Below are 20,838 nucleotides of genomic sequence, written 5' to 3' on the forward strand. Positions count from 1 at the left end.
ATTTTGCTCAGTGTTTCTCTCAGTGGTGCAGGGGACTGTGCATATCCGCCAAATATTGGCCCTGGCCTGCACCCTCTCTACACACAACTCTCAGACTGTAGAGTCCCAAGCAAATGAGGACTGTGATTTTGAGGCAGTTATTTCTCTTTTCCCCCTGGAAGTAAAGAGGTCCTCATGTAGATCCCTATAGGCCATCTGTTCCTTTGTTGTCCAGCTGTCACCATCTTTAGCCAGCAAATGCATCTCTCTTTAAGGTCCTGATTCCCATACTCATTGAAGTCAATGGGGGTCTTTCCATTGACTTCAACGGGCTTTGTACTGGGCCCTGAATATTGACATTTTTCCCTTGTTCAATAATGTATCCATCTCTTGCCAGATCAAAAGCATGTAGGACAGCATCCGTCTTTCATGCCCCCAGATTTACCTGATAGCTCTAAGGAGAAGGCAATTGGGACTCTTGATGGCTTTGCTGTGAATTTTAAGTGCGTCTATTGTGATTATAATTATTATGAACTCTAGCAGAAAGAATAATTTCTGTGCCTCATTTATTTTAAACGGACCCACTTCTGTCATGTGAGAACTCTCGGGTAAGGTCTGTGAAGAAGCATTAATCTTCTCTATGTCTCTAACCTGTCAATGTCCTCTCTGAAGATTCCCATTCTTCCTCCAAAAACTCTGGCTTCCGCAGGCAAGATAAGTAGAGGGAGGCACCTTACATATCCATGCAGAGAGGGAGCATAATACAAAGCTCATGCACTCTCACTTCAGGCTGTGAGGATGCTCCTCATTTTGCAGAAGAGCAGGAACTTGAAACTCAAAGGCAAAATACACGTCACTAGTAAACATCTCCTCCAGGAAAGAAGTGCCGTCTGTAACCCTGATTAGCACCTCTTGCAGGCATGCTGAGATAACACTGAATGTTTTCTGAGGCCATAACCCTATGATTTTCCAGTGAGACACTCCTCTCTGATCATCATTGCTAGTTTGCTGAATAGTGCTATTTAGGAGACAATTCCCTGCCACACCAAAAACTACATTTAGCCCAGTTTTTAAAGAGGCCTCTGATTTTAACCATTGCATTCAGCTGGAGTTGTGGGTGCTCAGCATTTCCAAAAGCAGGTCCTTAAATGGTGACATAAGAGTCCTAGTGATGGAGTAATTGGCTTGCACGCCTCAGGAATCAAACCTAATGAGCTGGTCTCCTAGCATACATTACACATTACGTCTAGAGAAAAGGAAGCCTTTTAATCCCACTTGATGTTTGGAAAGTTACATCCCTGAAGTAGACAAAATATTATTGATCATTTTTTATAATTAATCTGGACAGATTTTGTCTCCAGTTATGTGATGGATGAATGGATTTCTATTCCAGCACAAATGACCACCATATTATATTATCAGTTAATAAATACGGTAATATGAAAAACAGAATTTTACTTTAAAAATACTCCAAGTATACTTATAATATTTCCTAACATGGTTTCCTATGTTTGGAGAATAAAATGCATTTTTACTGGTATTTTAATGTTTTATGTTAGTGTGCAAATACATCACTAAATGATGTCAATGGAATCATCAATGTCTTTGGCATTTGAAACAGACTCAGTTGATAAACAATTCCATTCAGAACATGGAAATAACATTTTGAAATGGCCAAGTTATCCAGACATTTAATAAAAATGAATGAGACCAATCCTGCCTTTAGACTTGTGGATTTAAATAAGCTTGTCAGCTATGTAGTTCATTCCCATGATAAACCAGTGTTTTCAAACAAGCATTTTTAAAAGGCTATAAAAAAGATAGCTTGAAGAAAAATTTCTAAAAAATTTGTGCGAGCACACAAAGTTGTATTTGGTTAAAGAATCAAATTTTTCAGGCATATTTTTCTGCTGTGTAGACTATAGGCAGAAACAGAATGAGGACACCGGCTAAGAAACCCAGTGCAGTGGCTTTCAGCATTTCAATTAGTGCTTGGAATAAAGCTACAGTACAGCTCCTGCTGCAGAGGGTCAGTGCACTTGTATTGGAAGTGAAGCTGGCTCCTGCAAAATTTATAACTGGCTTATTCGGGTGTGCCCTAAAACTAGCAGTTCTCCAAGGTCTGGTCTGAGCAGTCCCCCCTGGGTTTATGATCCTTGTGAATAATGCTGGCAAAAGTGAGGCAAGATGTGTGTGTAAGGTGCAGATTAGAATCAAGAGAAAGAAAATCCCAATTATATATGTAGATGTAAGAAAATAAGACGATATGGGCAAATTCCTGAGGCTAAGACAGTTGGAAAATATTTTAAAACGGAAAGTCTCTCCCATCGTTTCAGTGAATTACTATAGAACACGTCTTAGTGCCATGTACTAATAAATTATATAGTAATCCATCAAACTGTAACCATATCCTGTAGTTCTTAGGCATACAGAACAGTCATGTGAAGCCTTTGAGAATGAAATGGGCACAAAGATTGTTGGATTGGGCCCTTAATTACTGCTGATTTTATGAGAGCAGTTATTGTATAAATTACAGCATAATTACTATTTATTCTTAGACATTATTTGTGTGTGAAGTATGTTTAAGCATCAATCATGCAATCTGTTAAGCACCCGCTGTGAGATATTGAGCCCTTCAGCTCCCACTGATGTCACTGGGATTTGCAGGGGCTCAGCTTTTACAGGATTGGGCCTTTAGGCCAGAATTTCCAGAAGCGGATGCTCAACCTGGTACCTTGTGGACCAATGTGACTAAGAGCATCCCAATGCCAGAAGGCAAAAGGCTCTGGTATCAGATAGTGCATTTCAGCTGGCCTCACTAGTTCAGTGTATTCCAATTCACTTATGTCATAAGCTGTATCTAACAGGTGTTGTATCATTAGAAAACCAACACCACACTGATCATTAATATTCCTGAGTGTTATGTGTATGGTAACCCCCCAAAGGACTTTGCACAGCTGTGAAGGAAATAGGGACTAAAAGGTATTTGAACCAGATAAGTATGGGGAGTGGGTAACCAGGTTTTTTTCTAGACAAAGGAAAGGCCAACACTTCCATCCAGGTGCAGTCACAGACAATTGGCCATCATAGTCAAGTGGCCATTCATTGGCATGTCAGAAGCTGAAGGGACAGAACAATTTGTATTGTAGGAAGCACTGGGGAGAAGAAACGGACATGGGACCTTCTCCATCAGACTCCATAGCACCTTTCCTCACAGCAGGGGCACTGAACTTTGAGAAGGATACATTTTCAAAGGCACACTGGACAATACAAGAGTGGGGCAAAGAACCTCGGCACAAAGGTACTTTGTACTCTGTGGGAGATCTTGAGCAAAGGGGTGGAAGGAAGTATAGCAAGACTCTTAAGTTAAACCAAGAGCATAGTTTTGCTAAGTCACGACAAAGCATTTTTCATTTTTATTTCCTTGTCATCATTTCTGACTCTCTCTCTCTTATACTTGGACTCACTCACAACCTCTCTCACTTTTAGATTAAACAAACTTGTTTTTCTTTTATTCTAAATCAAACCAGTACTAGGTCTGACGAAGTGATTATTAACTCAAGTTAAAGCAATAAGCTGCTGTGCTTTTTTCCTCTGTAAAGGCGTAATGGACCTCTTGATGCTCAGGAGAGTGCCGAACATTTCAGGGCAGAAGGTCTGGGAGAAATTCAGGACTGGGGATGTGTTGGGGGGGGGGGGGGTTACTTAGTTAGTAGTAACCAAGGCTGGTGGAGACCAGAATGTGACTGGGGTGCAACAAGCAGGCTGCTAAACCAGGGCTGCTCACCACACCAGCATTCAGTGCATGTTTGTACACTGGCTGGGAGCCACAGCAGAAGAGCATTTTAAGGCACTCAGCGTTACAGTACAAGTGGTGACAACTTCTCACTGGTCCAAATTGCATCCCAGAACATGACAAGCTGATTTTCAGTAGGGCTCAGCACCAGCTACCAGCAATGCTGTAGATTAGTGGTGAGCAACCTGCGGCCCACAGGGACGTGCTGGCCGCCACTTCCCACAGCTCCCATTGGCCAGGAACGGCGAACCCCGGCCACTAAGAGCTGCAGACAGCCGTGCAAATGTAAACAAACTGTGTGGCAGCCCGCCAGCGGATAACCCTGATGGGCTGCACGTTGCCTACCACTCCTGTAGACCAAGCTTAAGATGTCTCAAAGCTAAACTCCACAAATCATAGGCCACGTTGGAAAGTTGGGCAGTAAGGATACATCTACGCTGTGTTTTAACAGCCGCATCAGTGAGTCTCAGGGCCCGGGTCTATAGACTCTGGCTCACGCTAGAGCACTAAAAACAGTGGTGTAGACATTTGGACTTGGAACTGGAGCTTGGGCTCTGAAGCCCAGGGAGGAGGGTAGGTTCCCGAGCCCAAGCCTCAACATCTGAAGAACTGTTTTTAGCACCCCACTGCAAGCCCAAATCTGTAGATCTGGGCTCTGAGACTCACTGCTACAGGTTTTAAAATGCAGTGTAGACATCCCCTTCATGTTTCCAGTTAGTCAATTGAGAGCGGGAGGTGAAGGAGAGAAAGAACGTAGCATGAGAAAAAACAGCAGATGACTGAAACTTTTCCTTCCAGATCACAACCATATGATTTTGCAAGGGGGTGGGGTCATTCTTTAAAAACAAGCTGAAATGTTCTCCTTTTTCAAACCTGACATTATTTATTGCCAGCAGCACACCATAACTTTTGGAAGGTTTATTTACTGGGAAATGACACTTTTATGCTTCACAATTTTCCTGGTAGAATCCCCACTGTTACAAAATAAAGCCTTCTGTGGTAGGAGACAGTTAAGGCAGGCGGTAGCCAGGCCTTTGGAGCAAAGAAACAGCATTAGGAAAAACTTAATCTAGGGCAACATTTTCCAAAAAAGGACAGGAGACAAAGGGAGAGCCTGTTCTGTGGCAATATTTCTAAATCTTTTCGACTGACAAGTTGATTGTTTCAGGATTCAGCATTCTATTTTAAATGGGAAAAATTTTTATAATAATATACTTGCAGGAAGCTGAGTTGGTTGCAGATTTTCCAATGAGACTTTCAAAAAAGGCTGATTTAATAGAACCAAAACCTTCTACGAGAGTATTTCAATTCCATCTAAACTTTTGATGGAAACCAGGAAGGCAGGCAATATGACCAGCCAGTTTGCCTGCCCACCTTGCTGAAGTCCTGCCAACTAGCTGCCAGTGGACTGCCTCGCTCCCTGGGCTGCCCACCCAGCAGCTCTCTGGCTCCCCGGCTGGTAAGCTCCCAGGGCTCTCCGGCTGCCTACCTGGTGGGGGCCTCAGGCTCCACAGCTGCCTCCCTAGCTAGTTGCCAGGCTTTCAGTCTCTCTGGCACTCAGGGGAACCAACTACCAGAGGACCAAGTCGAAATATTCCATTTTGCTTCTCTCAAGAGAGAATTTTTCAGTAGTTGTCCTCCCACAATTGTATTCTGATTCAGGATGAATTCCCGCTCCCTGCCTGGGCCCCCCCGCAAAAAAATTCCCCTACCCCAGCCAGCTCTAGATGGACGTAAAGTTAAAAAAAAGTGGAGAGGGCATAAGGGGATCTGCAGCAGAGCACTTAGTAGGTGGCTATAGCTAGAACATGAGACAAATGCTAATTCAGACACTTGTTAGAATTCTGTGTACTTCAAATTATAAAACGCAGTAAAAAGCAACAAGGAGAGATGGTCTAAAACCAGGAACGAGAAAAATTAATGTAGACATCAAGAAAAATATCTACCAGCCCAGTAAATTAGAGCTCCTGTGGAGCTGAAGACTTGCATCCGATTTGTTCATTTCAAAACACTACCGCTTTTTGGTATCTACAAGTTTATAAAAAACTTCATGAGGTATTTGGACAAAAACACATTACTGTTAGCCCACTACATCAAGCCACTCCCCTTGCCAACAGCAGTGGGGAAATCTAAAGTTCAGATTTGTGAGCATGGCAGGTCATTAAAGGAGTTTTTATTCTTCCATGTGCAATGTTCAGACTTAATACTGCACAATAGAATTCAGCCAGGAATAACTGTAAATCTCACACGGCTGAGTCAAATGTCCCATATGAGTCATGCTGATGCCATTTTTCTCTTGGTCTCTTAACTAACAGAAGGATTAAAGAAACATTTTGTAGTGAAACACTCTCAGAAGGTCACACAAGTTCTTGAACCTTGGAAAGGACTTGGGCCATCCAGGAATCAGCTCCAGACTGGCCTAAGATTCTATCTCCCCACACAAGATTTCTGGGACCTACCTTGCCCCACCTCCTACTGCACGGAAGACTGTGGTGTCTCAGAGCCAGGACACAGCAGTGGGAGTACTAGGAAGAGGACTACTTCCTGCCCTGCTTCTCTAGAACAGAGCTGGGACTGGAAAAACCTTCTCAAAAGAACTTCAGTGGATCACTGGGCAGAAGACATACTTGTTTCTTCTGAGAAAACCACAGGATGAAGCAGGTTAGTCACCTGCCTTCAAAAGATCCCAGGTTCAGAAGAAAGTGCCTGATCAGAGGTGGGATCAAAGAAGTGACGTTAGGGTGGAGATGTGGGAGGTGTCATGTACTTCCTCTATGTGGTAGGTTGCAAGGCTGCTACTAGTAGGTCAGGCTTCTGTGTCAGATATAGACTGACTATAAGAACTTTTGATGTTCTGCCATGTCTGGGTAAGGTTAGCTTAAATAAGGTACAATAACTCCTCACTTAACATTGTAGTTACGTTCCTGAAAAATGCAACTTTAAGCGAAACGATGTTAAGTGAATCCAGTTTCCCCGTAAGGATTAAAGTAAATGAGGGTTAGGTTCCAGGGAATTTTTTTTCACCAGACAAAAAAAATTATATAATATATATATACATATATATACATATACATATATATACATATATATACATATACATACATATATATATATATATATATATATATATATATATATATAGACACACACACACACACAGATATATAAACACACACACACACACACACACACACTAAGTTTTAAATAATTTGATACTGGTACACAGTGATGATTGTGAAGCTTAGTTGAGGTGGAGGAGTCAGAAGCTGGGATATTTTCCAGGGAATGCCTTACTGCTAAATGATGAACTAGCAATTGGCTGAGCCCTCAAAGGTTAACTCTCTCAGTCTACAGGGCAGTAGGAATGGAGGGAAGGGAGAGAGCATAGCAGACAGAGACACATTGTGTGTGTGTGAGAGAGAGAGAGATGAGCATTTCCCCTTTAAGTACACTGCCTTGTTAATTAGATCAGCTTGCTGGGACTGTAGCTGCTGCTACCAGCAAGCTCCCTCTGTCCTGAGCTCTGTCGTGTGTCCCCCCTGCTCTATAGAAGATGGGGTAAGCGGGGTGCAGGAGCAGGCGGGAGGGGGACACCCTGACATTAGCCCCCCTCTTCCTCCCCTACCCCTCGCACAGCAAGCAGGAGTCTCAGGGAGCAGCTCCAAGGCAGAGGGCAGGAGCAGCACATGGCAGTGGGAGGAGGGACAGCTGCAATTGCTAGCCTGCTCGGCAGCTGCTACACAGGGAACTTAGGGGAGCAGGGAGCTGATGGACTGGCAGCCCCCCTACTTTGGTTCCAAGCCCTCATCAGCCAGCTGTAACGGGCTCCTCTTCCTGCAAGCAGTGGACAACCAGGCGGCTTCCAAACAATGTTAAAAGGGAGCATGGCACAACTTTAAACAAGCATGTTCCCTAATTGATCAGCAATGTAACAACAAAACAACATTAACCGGGATGACTTTAAGTGAGGAGTTACTGTATTTTACTCACATCACCACCTAGTGGTGGAATAGTAAAATACAATTTAGTATTCCGTTCCATCTCCCCTTGAAGTTCTACATTCCTACCATTTAGGAAATATACACCATCACGCTCTCTTTGAAGTTCAGAATATATCAAATCTGTCAAGTGTCTCTGAATCATACTGGCTTTTTAATTACACTTCCTGAATGCATAACCACTTTGTCATCTGGCTGTCCATTAGTTCCAATGAGTGGCTGTGGTCAATTTGGAATTTCTGAGTGGTCGTCTTGTTGTTCATCTATCATCTGTAGAGTTTGCTCTGCTGATTATTCTTTCTAAGGAACAAACTGTAGCTGTTGACAGTTCCTTGAACTCTCCGCTGTCAGGTCTCAATCATCTATGATCTGGGAAGTGAATTGTTTGTTTCTTCATGACAGCTGGAGTTGTCCATAACTTTTCTCCATCCAATTTGACATAAACATGGTCATCAGGTTCTAGACCCAGCAGTTCTCTAACTGAAAGCGTTGTAAAAAGCATTCGTAGGCTCTTTTTGCCTTTTTATCCAGTTTGGTTACTCTCTTCATGTCTGGCCGCTTTGAGGATATATCCTTTTCCAAAGTTGGAACAACAGTTCTAAATTGTCCTCCCATCAAGAGTTCGGATGGATTATATCCAATAGATGCTATTAGTGTTGATTTTCAACTAAGAGCAAGGAATGGATCTTCCTGCTGTAGGATGTTTTTGACTGTCTGTACAGATCTCTCAGCCTCTCCATTTGCTCATGTATAATGTTGGCTGCTAGTAATATGATCAAAATCATATTTCATTTGTAATGATGTATATTCTGCTGCAGTGAATTTTGGCCTGTTATCCAGCACTAGTTGTTCTGAAATACCAAAACGAGCAAAAGGACACTTCAGTTTCTCAATAACACTGCAACATGTAGTGTCTTTCTAGTACATTATTTCTATATACTTGGAAAAGTAGAACACTACAACCAGGTAACAACATCCTCTAAATTTGCATAAATCAGGAGCTAGTCTCTTCCAAGATCTCTCTGGTAGGGGTGATTGCGTTTTGTATGGTTCAGCATTGTCTCTTTAGTTGATTTGATATTGGACTATTTGAATGGAGATCCAGTACATCAATTCCTCTGAGTTCTTCCACCTTTCTCACTAGGCCCATTATTGCTGCCACACTACAGCTGAGAAGGTTGTTAGTCTTTAAACTTTTGATCACATGCACTCAATGCATAACTTGTATCTTTTTAAGTTGTTTGTGGTGAACTGGTCCATACAGTTCAGAATACCTCCAGGGTTAGTCAAAGCTGTGTCAGGTGACTTCAGCTCTGGAAGACTTTTAAAGCAATTGCAAGTCCCTTCTGATATGACTGTGATGTCAGCTCCTAAGTCAATTTTAAAGTCAATAGTGTTGCCATGAATATTCAGTTTCACTCTCCAGGAAGGCTGTGTGTCATCACAAGAGATAGATCACAGAAATGACGACTCCTAATGGTCTGTAATATTGTCCAACTTCCTGACTGACTTGGGGTGGCCAATAGCTGCAAAATGTCCATATTTAGTGCATTTATTACAACTTCTGTCTTTGGCTGGGCATGTATCATTTCTTGGGTTCTGACTTTTTCCACATCTTGTGCATGTAGGCTGGAATTTGTCCCTTTTAACCTGGGAATTCTCTCCCCTTCCCTCAGATGTTTTCTGATAATTACTTTTAGCAGTCAAGTGTCTCTTTATGGCTTCTAAGCTAGTTTCAGGATTTTCAATTGCCTTTTGTTCTGTTGTTTCACTAGTTCACATTGATTTGTTATATGCATAGTTGTAGTTAGGATTAAGTTGGTCTTCAGTTGTAGCTGCAATGAAAGATTTTTTAATAGGTTAGCCCAATGGCCAGTCTGTGTCTGATATCACTGGTCTACAATTTTTGAGAAGTCGTCTGCTTCAGAGATAAAATGTGCTATTTATTATGTATTTTGATGTGCTGAATTCAAATATGACAATTAAAACAACTGATTGGCTACTGTTTCTAAGTTATTTAATTTTTTACATTTTATGTCTATGTATATTGTGTAGATAGTAGAGTTTTAATCATAAATTGTAAACCTAGGTCTTTTCATGTGTTTATGGTTGCTTTACATGATAATATTTCACCTGTCCTGTTTATGTAACACTTTAAAATTTATTATGAAACAAAAGGCAAAAACTATTATGTACATAGTTTAGTCCTATTCAGTGTCTACTTGGCGCTTCTTGGCTTGTCTCTTGTATTCATTAAATGGAGCATCTCTTGTCACTGTCCAGCAATAGTCTGCAAGCATTGATGGGCTCCATTTGCCCTGATAGCATTTCTCCATTGTTGCAATGTCCTGGTGAAATTGCTCGCTGTGCTCGTCACTCACTGCTCCGCAGTTCGGTGGAAAAAAAATTTAGATGAGAGTGCAAAAAAATGTATCTTTAGTGACATGTTGCAACCAAGGCTTTTGTATGCCTTGAGGAGGTTTTCCACCAACAACCTGTAGTTGTCTGCCTTGTTGTTTCCGAGAAAATTTATTGCAACTAACTGGAAGGCTTTCCATGCAGTCTTTTCCTTGCCACGCAGTGCATGGTCAAATGCATCATCTCGAAGAAGTTCATGAATCTGAGGACCAACAAAGACACCTTCCTTTATCTTAACTTCACTTAACCTTGGAAATTTTCCACAGAGGTACTTGAAAGCTGCTTGTGTTTTGTAAATGGCCTTGACAAAGTTCTTCATCAGATCCAGCTTGATGTGTAAGGGTGGTAACAAAATCTTCCTTGATTCAACAAGTGATGGATGCTGAACACTTTTCCTCCCAGGATCCAATGACTGTCGGAGTGGCCAATCTTTCTTGATGTAGTGGTAATCTCTTGCACGACTATCCCATTCGCAGAGAAAACAGCAGTACTTTGTGTATCCAGTCTGCAGACCAAGCAAGAGAGAAACAACCTTCAAATCGCCACAAAGCTGCCACTGATGTTGGTCATAGTTTATGCACCTCAAAAGTTGTTTCATGTTGTCATAGGTTTCCTTCATATGGACTGCATGACCAACTGGAATTGATGGCAAAACATTGCCATTATGCAGTAAAACAGCTTTAAGACTCGTCTTCCATGAATCAATGAACAGTCTCCACTCTTCTGGATCATGAACGATGTTGAGGGCTGCCATCACACCATCGATGTTGTTGCAGGCTACAAGATTACCATCCATGAAGAAGAATGGGACAAGATCCTTTTGACGGTCACAGAACATGGAAACCCTAACATCACCTGCCAGGAGATTCCACTGCTGTAGTCTGGAGCCCAACAGCTCTGCCTTACTCTTGGGTAGTTCCAAATCCTTGACAAGGTCATTCAGTTCACCTTGTGTTATGGAGGTGTGGTTCAGAGGAGGATGGAAGAAAATGTGGGTCCTGTGACATTGATGGTTCAGGACCAGAAGTTTCATCCTCTTCCTCATCTGACTCAAGTGAGAATGATTCTGGTGCAACAGGAACCAGCAGTCCTTCTCCGTGGGGTACTGGGTGTATAGCTGATGGAATGTTTGGATAATGCACAGTCCACTTTTTCTTCTTTGACACACCTTTCCCAACTGGAGGCACCATGCAGAAGCAACAATTGCTGGTATGATCTGTTGGCTCTCTCCAAATCATTGGCACTGCAAAAGGCAGAGATTTCCTTTTCCTGTTCAACCACTGGCGAAGATTTGTTGCACAAGTGTTGCAGCATATGTGTGGGGCCCACCTCTTGTCCTGATCTCCAATTTTGCAGCCAAAATAAAGGTGATAGGCTCTCTTAACCATAGTGGTTATACTGCGCTTTTGTGATGCAAAAGTCATTTCACCACAAACAGAGCAGAAGTTATCTGCACTGTTCACACAAGTACGAGGCATCTCTGCTCACTTTGGCTAAACAGAAATGTGTCCCTTTGCAAAATCAAACACTGACAAATAAGAGAGCACGACACTGTATGATTTCTAGAGCTGATATAGGGCAATTTGTTCAGCAGAGTGATGTAAGCTTCGTTATGATTGCATCATCCATGACTTCTAGGAATAACATGATGCAATTCATATCATGGAGGACGCAATACCAGCTTCAGATTGCATCATTCATTGTTTTGCCTAAAAAGCAAGTACTGTCCAAACCCAGTCATAGATCCAGCCAAAGATGTATTTTAGTCATTTCTGGTTTAAATTGAGATCCCTTCCCCTTTATAACTCACTTGTCCTCCGCTATTCCCAAGTCAAGGGTCGTATATACTGACCCAGTAGCATAACTTGAAAACTAGAGCCAATCAACAATTTTAAGCATCATTTTCGTTCTCAGTGACCCAGAATTAGTAAAGTTTGACTACATTTATTTCAGAAGCATTTTGCCTGTAGCGGAGTGTATTTTCATGTTTTGCAGTTCCAAAATGACAGTTTTCATCCAATGTATACAGAGCTATAAAGCTATTCTATAACATTCAACAATTTCCTCTGGTTCTTGAATTCTTTGGTGAAAATATGCTCTTTCATAAACCACATTTCTCTGAGATATAAAGTATGCATCAAACATAGCCAGAACCATAGTTATCTTTGTGCCTGTCTTCAGTAAAGTCAAAGGATTTAAATATATGATTTGCCTACTTCCCTAGAGCATAAATTAAAGGAGATACCTGAGTATCTCCAGTTTTCTGATAGAGCTTTGTAGCAATTCAAGATCTTGCAAAACATTGTTTTCAGACTGTCCATTGTGAAGGTTCTTCCAAAGCTGAAGTTCTCTGGGGCATTGAAGAGTGGCATGTTGATGAGATCCTGCAACCTTTGTAGCTGTTTTCTTTCCGTTTGCAATCTCTGTTGCTGCATTTGTTCACTTCGTTCTTCCCTGGAACTAGTTTACTTCTGATCCTATGTCATGTATTTCTTGTACATGGTAGGTTGCAGGGCTGCTACTAGCAGGTCAGGCTTCTGTATCAGATATAAATTGACTATAGAGATTACTTCTTAGAGAGATACACACTGTGTTCACTATAAGACCCTTTAATGCTCTGCCAGGTCTGGCTAAGGTTAGCTTAAATAAGGTATTTTACACACAGGACCACTTAGTGGCTGGACAGTAAAATACAGTTTAGCATTCCATTACAGGAGGGGATGGAGTCAGAAAACTCACCAGTTTTGTTTCAAACGCTGTGTGTTTTTCTAGGCTTTGCTTGGAATTTTCAGATTCAAGCAAACCCTAAATTCCAAGTGAACATCTGAGGTCACAAACCCTTGTGAGCCCAAGTAACTCCTCACTTAATGTTGTAGTTATGTTCCTGAAAAATGCGACTTTAAGCAAAACGATGTTAAGCAAATCCAATTTCCCCATAAGAATTAATGTAAATGGGGGGGAGGGTAGGTTACAGGGAAATTTTTTTCACTAGACATGTAGTGTGTATATATATATATATACACACACACACATATATATATATATATACACACACACACACACACACAGTATAAGTTTTAAACAAACAGTTTAATACTGTACACAGTGACGATAATTGTGAAGCTTGGTTGAGGTGGAGGAGTCAGAGGGTGGGATATTTCCCAGGGAATGCCTTACTGCTAAGTGATGAACTAGAATAGCTGAGCTCTCAAGGGTTAACACCTTGTTAATATAGCCTGTGACGGGGCAGTCCCACCCCGCACTAGCCCCAGCAGTGTCAGACCAGTAGCTCTGATGGAGGAAGTCTCGCCCTGTTTGTACTGGGCATGCTCCAAATGCTCTAGGAGCATAAAAGGAGGGAACTCAGCTCAGTCTGGGCTGGCAGCCGCAGGGGAAGGACCCAAGCGGGAAGCTCCTGCGGTGGACCAGCCGACACTCTTGAAGCTGCTGGGAACGGAGGCTTCTACAGGCCAGCACGAACCCCTACTGCAGGAGGAGCCAGGGGAGGCGATGGACCCGGAGACCCATGGAGAGCCCTGGGATTTGTGGGAGGCACCCAACTCCCAGGCCGGTAGGAAGTGATCTGGGGGGAGGGAGGGTGACGGACTGGTACCTTCCTGCCCCCCGAGCCTCAGCGTGTTTTGGTAGGACCCTGCCCCTGCTGAGCCAGTAGTAAGGTCCTACTGCCCTGCAACGAGGACTTATCCTATGGACTCTGGCCACTAGGCTGCGCTGCCCTGCAACGAGGGGCGTAAACCCTCACATAGCCTCACACTCTACAAGGCACCACAAATAGAGGGAGGGGAGACAGCATGGCAGACAGAGACAGAGACACTCACTTGTGTGTGTGAGAGAGATGCGCATTGCCCCTTTGAGTACGCTGACAGCACTCTAAAGTACATTGCATTTTTAATTAGATCAGCAAGTTGAGACAGCCCCTGCTGCCAGCAAGCTCCCTCCATCTTGAGCCCTGTCGTGTCTCCCTCCTGCTTTATGGAGATTGGGTAAGTGCAGGGCTAGAGCAGGGGGGAGGGGGACACCCTGCCATTAACCCTTCTCCCCCCCCCCCCTTGTACAACAAACAAGGCTCCTGGGAGCAGCTCCAAGGCAGAGGGCAGGAGCAGCACATGGCAGTGGTGGGAGGGACAGCTGAACTGCCGGCAATCGATAGCCCGCTGGGAGGCTGCCGCACAGGGAACTTAGGGGAGCGAGGAGCTGCTGGTCCACCCTGCTCTTTCTGCAATCAGTGGACAAAACAGGCAGCTGACAAACAACATTATAAAGGGAGCATTGTGCAACTTTAAATGAGCATGTTCTCTAATTGATCAGCAACATAAGAAAACAAGGTTAACCGGGGTTGACTTTAAGTGAGGAGTTACTGTACTTTGAGTTCATGTGGTTTTGGTGAATCCATCTATTACTTTAGAGAACTGCACCACATAAATTAAAGCTCTCAGCATCTTTGTGAGGTAGACAAGTACCAGCAGGTGGTACGATCAACATTTAACAAAGGAGAAACACCATAGAGGGTTAATGCCCAAAGGCCCACAACTAGTCTGGGCCAAAGCAAATAATAGAACAAGAGGTGCTGGCTCTTAAATCTATACTCAATCGACTAGACCAGCAAGAGGTTCTGCTCACCTCTACTAAAGATCCACCCTTTGACTTCCTGACTCAAATGAATTCCATTTTGTTTCAGTCTATTTCTAAATACACACACACACACACACTTACTTACTTACAATGTAAAGTTACAAGGAAAATTCACAGCATGTCATGAGGGGTAATATCCACAGTTTCGGTGCACAAACTCTCATACTGGATTACAGTAGTTTTGATGTAACTTTACCACCTTGATTCTTGAATGTAAAAAGCTACTTTTGAAAACTCAGTTTAAAAGAATTATTAAAATAAAAACCTAACACACATAGGCTCCCATTAGATTTGTTTCTCGTGTTCAGAGTCATGATCTCTTCAGAATGTATTACAACAGCAAAAGCAGGTGGAGTTTTGGTTCTTGAAAAATGGGTGTTTGAAGTTTATAAGCCATATTGATTAATGTCTTATCTAGGCAGATGTAATTGTCTGTATCACTAGTCTTCATTACAACACAAAGCTCCTATCTTCTAAACATCATGCTCTAGTTTCCAAAATGTAGCAAGATTATTGTGTTCTAGCAAGCACATCCCCAAGTTCATAATGTCAGAGATATACAAAGCACTGCCTTCTTAGCATTCTTAGCCACCTACGTTACTGACGCACAAAATAGCCAGAACAGAATAACTCATGAGTCTCAACTGCATGCAGCAAATCATAAATATAATAAGTATAATCAATCAAGTTTAGAACAATCTCTCTATAAACTCCTGGTGCTATTGTTTCTATTCTGAAACAAAGGCAGCTTATTTTATTATTCGATGACAATGGAATTATTTTAGTAAATCAGAGCCTTGAAAACTTCAGGTTATTTTTTCACAAAATGACAATTCCTCATTAATGCTACAGGCTACATTTTCCATGGGTGAATTGTGAGGGTCCCAATCTCGCAGTTGATGAGTATTGAAGTAAATATACTCAGACTGCGTGAAGTTAATGAACTTCAGGGTGCTCAGCACCTTGCAGAATTGAGTCATAAATGCACAGTTAAGGACAATTAACCAAATTCATTACTGGTAGTATAAGTGGGTGCAACTCTACTGGAGAGGTGCCTTATACTAACAATGGCTTCAGCTTTGACTTATTGACATGAAAGCAAGTAAGTATAAAGAAAAGGATCTTTTCCTAAAGCAAAATTGAAGTGCTTAGCTCAACAGAAAACATGCTATTTCCTTACATGCACAGTGTAGGTTGTTGCCTCAATTCTGTGGTTATCAGATTTTGGAAAAAAAAAAGGGAGCATAGATGTAAGCAAGGCCACAATTTGGCCTCAGGAAGATTTTATGCTTGCAACACCACACTGATTAATGACCTCTTGCTCATTAGTTCCCAATTCCACTATATAAATAGCCTCCAGAAACCTCTTCCCTCGCCTCATTGAAACAATGTTTAGCCCAAGAAAGATGAATAATGAAGAAAGTTTTTAATACTGTTGCAACCAAATTATCGGACTCCTTCATTCCTTGATTTTATTCTATACTTCAGGGTAGTGGTGATGGGAAGCAACTGGGAGGCGGACAAGAGATGGGGGTTGGCGATCCTGAACAGTTGTGGGAGAGGGAAGAGATGGAAAAACATCTGGGATCATGGGACAGATGTGGGGAAAATGGGGAAGGGTAGCTGAAGAGCAAAAGAAATAGCGAAGAGTCCGAGTGGGAGAGGCAGAAGCAAACAAGTAGACAGCACGAGGTAGTGGAGAGAGGGCAGAACAACTTGGGAAGTATGGAAAGGAGAAGGAGGAAGATAATTAGAGCTAGAGGGTGTACAGGGAAAAGGCAATTTTAATAGGAAGAGGACTTGTATGGCGAGAATCCCTGTTGGCCTGGAGATAGCAGGGCCAGGCAAAGAGGAACATGAAATGTGCTGCTGATGCAGGTGCTGAGTGTCAGCTGACAAGGAGCCTGGGTGGGGAAGAAGAGTTGCTGGGGAGAATGAAGAGGGAAGGCAGGGGATGGTGCAGAGATCTGAGCCAGTGTTGAGAAGCTGGTCCCTTGCCAGCTTTCTATAATCAGAAAAATTTAGTGCTCTAGAAATGCTGCAAATCTTTTGCTCCAAGAATGGTGCGACTTTAGTCAACAGTGGCATGTGAGAAGCAAGGGGTTCACTTAAAATACGAACATTTGGTTTGTAAATTTTTTTTGCAGTCACACCATTTGAAGTAGGGATTGTATCAAATTTTACACAGTAAACAAGGCCAGGATGGGGGACCTCCAGGAAAAACCAGGTACTTCAATGAATTGGTGATACAGGTGGTGGAACTCTCCCATCTGACCCAGTCAGTAACAGTACTCCATTTTGATGCTAGAGGGCATTATGATGTTGACAGTGCTGTTTTTTGATTGAGATGTACAACTGAGTTTCTGATCACTTGTGTTCAAAGATTCCACGCACTTTTCATAGGAGTTGAGTTAATACCACTATTTTTCTGGCCAAATTCCTGTTTTGGATAGCTACATTGTGCCTACCTAAATTCCCACCCCAGTTTCAAGTGGATATGGCAGTCTTTCCATCTGTTCTATTCAGTTTAGTAGTTTTGCTGTGGCATGGTTTCCATATTTCATCCCATAGGTGACCATATTTCAGTGGTTGGTGGAATGATTTCTATGCATTTTATTTGTACCATTACTTGTTGGCGTTTGTAACAGTCTGTGCAACCTTGCAAATGAAAGGCACTCTATACAATTAAGACAGTTTTCATTTAAGTCCTCACAAATATTACTATTTTTCATACCTATTCTTCTGAAATATTCACTATTCTAAAAGAGTTTATCCATATACTCTATTAAAATAAAATGCCATCTCTCACTTTTTCAATACATATCCTGAAACATATTAAATTATTGGGAGCCAGACAGACAGATTGGGCAGCCTTTTCATGTGTACTTGAACTGCCAAAGATAAATTGTGTATGTACATAGCCTTCATGGAATGAGTTATCTGAATAAATGTGTATTAGCAGAATTTGACTTTTTTGTGTCTGATTCACTCTCAGATAAAAACTCCCATTAAAGTCAATGGGGTTGCAAAACGTTTAACTGAACAGAATTTATCCTCAGGTTGTTTCTGTTATGTATGGTCACATTTGTCAGTTATTCTTTTAATTTGTTTTTCCACTTTCAAAACTTTATTAGGCTTTAATGCATTTTATAATGGTCAGCTCTGGCTTTCCATGGTTTATTTTATAAAGCTTCGATACAAAGAAAATTAAAAAACCATCAGTGAAGTGAAACATTTTTTCTACATAAAGATCCATTGCATTTATAAACCTAGCAGCACTGCAGAGTGCTGTCTAATAAGTCCTTAATTAGGGAAAGCCATCATTAAGTTTAGAAGGGCAGTTGGCTCCCAGACACTTTAGAATATACAGATGGCCACCATTGCGGCACCCATCCACTCAACTTTGCTCTCTTGCCTAGGAGCAGGACTGATTTTGAGTTCAGTGTTACCTTTCGTAAAAATAAACTGAGGGCAATGCTTGGTCTACGTGTGCAAGTGGCTCATTTGTACACCTGCATCACAGGCCCATTGACTAAGGCTGGCCAGAAACAAAGAATTCTGTTTCACAGAAAATATTGAGGTTTCAATATTTGTTTTCATTCTGCATTAAAAGGAAAAAAAAAAAAACACCTTTTAAGATTTTTCGTGAAAGGAAAGGAGAGAGCACCACCCCAGAATAGCCAATAGTTAGGGAACTCACTTGGCCTGTGAGAGAGACCCAGGTTCAAGTCCCTGTTCATCCTGATTTGGACGAGGGACTTGAACCTGATCGCTCCCACATCCCCAGTGAGCGCCTTGACTACCAGGCTACTGGAAATTCTGGGCTCGCTTGCTCTCTGAACAGAAATTCCACCCTGGGCCTGAGAAACATTTGTCTAAATTGATATGTTTCCATGAAAAGTTTCAGTTTCAACGAATCAGCATTTTCCAATGGGGGGGGGGATTCCTGAACAGTTCTAACATCTATTTTAAATATCATTCTAAAGGGTGTCCAGTGATCCTATTTTAAATCCACCCTCAAACAATTATTCAGCTAAACCCTGCTCCTTAAAACAACTGCACTGGAAAGTGCTTTAAAACTAGCAATCGGGGGACCTGGTTTCCCCCCCTAGGCTGCCACTGTGTGACCTTGTGTGTGTGGGGCGGGGATCACAAATTTCTGTGTGTCTTAGTTTCTCCATGTCTTAAATGGAGATAAAGATTACCCCAATCTCTGTAAAAGACTGATCTCCAAAAATGAAAGGAGGGTTATGTAAGAGCTCAATAATACTATTAAAAGGAATTATGTTCATGAGCCTGTACTGGTCCTGATTTTTATTTCTATTTTTTTTTTTTGAGACACAGAAAAATATGACCCATTATATTTATTTCATATATAGAAGTGTTAAGGCTCACAAGTGCTAAATTTTGCTGTAACACATAAATACCTCTTGAAGTTAATGGAAGTTGTGCACACATCTTCACTGAAAAAACCTGAGGAGACTATTTCAGTGCTGAGTGAAAAGAGCAACATGTACCTTATTTCCAGCAGAGCTGAAGGAAAACAATTACATCTTTTCATTTGTCCAGAAGATGCCCCAAATATTCTACAAAAGGGAGGTATTGCATTTGGTTAATTTTCATCTAAGTATAGAGCTGGTTAGTCCTCTTTATTTTCATTTTAAATTTATGCCATGCAATTAATAAAGCAGTTTCCACTCATTTTTGACAAAGAGCTTGATGACTGAATCATGATTTTGTTGAGAGCTTTTTGCTGCAACTTTTCCACATCTATACTACCCACCGGATTGGCAGGTAGTGTTTGATGTATCGGGGATCGATTTATCACATCTTGTCTGGACACGATAAATTGATCCGCAAATTGACGCCCACCTGGGCAGGAGGATTAAGTGGAGTCGATGGGGGAGCCACGGCAGTCGACTTGCTGCTGTGAGGACGGCCAGATAAGTTGAATTAAGATACTTTGACTTCAGCTACATGAATAGTGGAGCTGAAGTTGCATATCTTAATTCGAACCCCTCCGCTAGTGTAGCCCAGGCCAAGTGACATTAAGATGATTTCTATAAAAGAGTTGTGGTAGCAGGTAAGAAGAAATGCTTCAGGGCTCTACACTTCATGGTTTAAACCAGTCTCTGTTTGGGATTAAGGATGTGGGTGGAGGCACAGATTATTCCACATCAACCTACTATGAGGTTTTTACGCCGTCATCTGAAATATATGGTACCAGCCCCTGCAGGGGCGGCTCTAGGCATTTTGCTGCCCAAAGCACGGCAGGCAGGCTGCCTTCGGCGGCTTGCCTGTGGAGGGTCCACCGAAGCCACGGGACCAGCAGACCCTCCGCAGGCAAGCCGCCGAAGGCAGCCTGCCTGCCGACCTCACGGCACCGGCAGGCCGCCCCAAGCTCGCGCTTGGCATGCTGGGGCCTGGAGCCGCCCCTGAGCCCCTGTCAGAGACAGGCTACTGAACTAGATGAGCCTTGGGTCTGATCCCAGTATGGCAATTCCTGTTTTCCTAGATGATTCTATGTGCTCTATTCTTTGGATGCAATGTGAACCAATACAGAATTTGTTCAGAGTCTCTAGTATCTGGTAGATAATACAGACTGAAATTATTTAGACATGGGCTGGCTGTTGTTCTGATGTTTTATAAGGATGCAGGTATAAAGGAATCCAGTGTGCTCCATTTTCATAGTTCTGTATGTGTGATTTTTACGGGTATCACTAGAAATTGGAAGGACCATGATTAAATAAACTGTTAGGATTGTCCAGGATCAGAGTAAGGAAAAAAAGATAGCAGTGCTCTACTTGAGTTCTGCCCACTGTGCATGGGACTGAAAATTCTAAACTTCGCTCTGTCACCGATTCACTGGATGGCCTTGAGCAAGTCTCTTAGCCTGTCTGTCTCCGTTTCTATAAAAGGGAGATCACGATGCTTATCTAACTAACTATCTCATAGGATTGTTATGAGTGTTGATCATCAAGTCTAAAGCATTCT

General features: G+C 42.2%; 2 long non-coding RNA genes across 2 annotated transcripts in view; both read right to left on the reverse strand.

The window, feature by feature from the left end:
- Positions 1-20,838, reverse strand: part of LOC120396718 — a 190,611-nt gene that overhangs the window by 84,994 nt on the left and 84,779 nt on the right. The gene's annotated exons all lie outside the window — the stretch shown is intronic.
- On the reverse strand, positions 7,909-12,965 carry LOC120396719. The gene is made up of 2 exons (XR_005593321.1): positions 12,931-12,965; positions 7,909-9,608 (listed from the first exon to the last, which is right to left on the reverse strand). It is a non-coding gene; the product is annotated as an uncharacterized LOC120396719 (long non-coding RNA).

This window comes from Mauremys reevesii, linkage group 2 (genome assembly GCF_016161935.1).
Source record: "Mauremys reevesii isolate NIE-2019 linkage group 2, ASM1616193v1, whole genome shotgun sequence".
Taxonomy (NCBI): domain Eukaryota; kingdom Metazoa; phylum Chordata; order Testudines; family Geoemydidae; genus Mauremys; species Mauremys reevesii.